Source organism: Camelus bactrianus, chromosome 34, assembly GCF_048773025.1.
Source record: "Camelus bactrianus isolate YW-2024 breed Bactrian camel chromosome 34, ASM4877302v1, whole genome shotgun sequence".
NCBI classification, from domain to species: domain Eukaryota; kingdom Metazoa; phylum Chordata; class Mammalia; order Artiodactyla; family Camelidae; genus Camelus; species Camelus bactrianus.
Genome location: NC_133572.1, coordinates 17,543,511 through 17,545,576, shown reverse-complemented (window position 1 = coordinate 17,545,576; position 2,066 = coordinate 17,543,511).

Genomic DNA, 2,066 nt, shown 5'->3' with positions numbered 1-2,066 from the left:
AACTTTCATCCAAGTTGAAAGCTCTTTTCATTACAGCATAGCTGTCTTCACTACAAACAAACAACACGTGGAGATTCTGTGACCACTCATTTTCCTTCCTCCTACTTCGAAACCAAGACCATACTTGTAAAGTGATACCAGTATTTTTAGTACATGATTTTGAGCATAGTAGTTGACTCAATTGAATATGGCATTTTAAAGATCTGAAATGAAAAACCCAATCAACCAAAGCACTGAGCTGAATTACCACATGCAGACATTTACATCATCCTAATATTACAGTCCTTTACAAAACATTTCCCTCTCTCAGTAGAGTGGAACGTTGTGACATCCAGCTTTCCAGCTTGAGATGCTGACAAATTGAAAATAAATTGATGGGAAATAGCACTGTTTCCACTTTAAGGATATTCATCCCCCAGGGAAAATTATTCCTAGTCAAAATCCTAATAAAAATGTATCTTGGAAGTTAGTAAAATATTTACTTTTTAAAAGAGTCTAGTTCCCTACCTTACTTCATCACTAGTGCTATATGGTTCTTGCAAGACTTTTAGTTTTATTTGAGATGCTTAAACTCAATACTTATTTTTTGTTTTACAAATAAATCAGCTGAAACTGTATCCAGCAATGGGAATTTTACCTTAAGATTATTAAAACAACATACATCAAGTTCTGTCCACAAATCAGTCTGAATAGTCTTTTTATCTGTAAACAAGTTTAACTGTGACTTTTTTTTAATGTCAGCATACTCTCTATCACAAGACCTTTTGAATATAAAACTCATGGTTCCCAGAGCTTTTGGCTTTTTCTCTTCCCATGTATCCTGGAATTTCCCTCACCCATCCCCCTTTCCCCCTCCCTGCCCCTAAAAGTTACTCATCTCTATCTAACCTTGTATGGGATCTCAGCCAAATTGCAATCCCAGGCAACTTTTGCCCATAGCATAGCATGGTAGTTCTTAAACTTTGATCTGCAAAAATTGTTAGGGGAAATGATTAAAATAGAAGATACTAGAGGTTCATCCTAGCTCTAAAGATTCAGAACTTCTGGGTGTGATGCTCAGACAAATATATAATTAAATATCTCTTTGTGGAAGTCTGTTAGGCATTGTGGCTTGAGAACCACTCGTAAGCAAATTTCACATTTCTAGCGACTGGTGTCGTTTTCTGGCTACACTATCAGGACAAAAGTGGTGTTTGGGGTCTATTCTTTTCTAAGGTTGTGTGAATAAAAGCAGCTTTATGGAAGTGAAAACAAGCTGGCCTTTCTCGGCAGCAATCCATTTGTATGATAAGGCCTATCAGAATGGAAACATTATAAATGCAAAGAACGGGGGCTGATCTGAGAAAATTTTCTGTAGAAGAATTGCAAGGACCTGGTGACTCCTGGAATGTTAAAAGAAAAAGATAGTAAAGGAGCTGATTACTTCAAGGGTGTGAGAAGAAGGGGACATTGGGAAAAAGGCTATAATGAAATTATTGAACAAATATTGAATGGAGCACTGGGTGAGGTGATAGGGAGGCCACAAGGTAATAATACCTAATTTAATTAACTTCAATAGGTGTACATCGAGTAGTTACTATGTGCACAGCATTGCCCTAAAGCAAGGCATGGTTCCCAAATTCGGATTTGTATTGAATTTAGCTGGGGAGATTTTTAAAAATAAAGTTCTGAGGTCCCATATTATTTCTGCTGAATCTAAGTATCTGGGGATGGAGCTGGAAATCTCTAATGTATGAAGCTTTCCAGGCGATTCTGATGCATCCAGTTGAGGACCAGTATCTGGGCATCACTATTCCAGAATGACCATAGAATGAACGAGGCAGAGTGTTTGCTTTAAAGGAATGTGAAAACTACACTGTTGGTGGGAATGTAAATTAGTGAAGCCACTGGGAAAAACAGTATGGAGATTTTTCAAAAAACAAAAAATACAACTACCCAGGAATTCCACTCCTAGGTATAAACCCCCAAAAATTAAAAACACCATTTTGAAATGATCCAGGCACCCCAGTGTTCATAGCAGCATTATTTACAATTGTCAAGATATGGAAGCAACTTCAATGTCCATC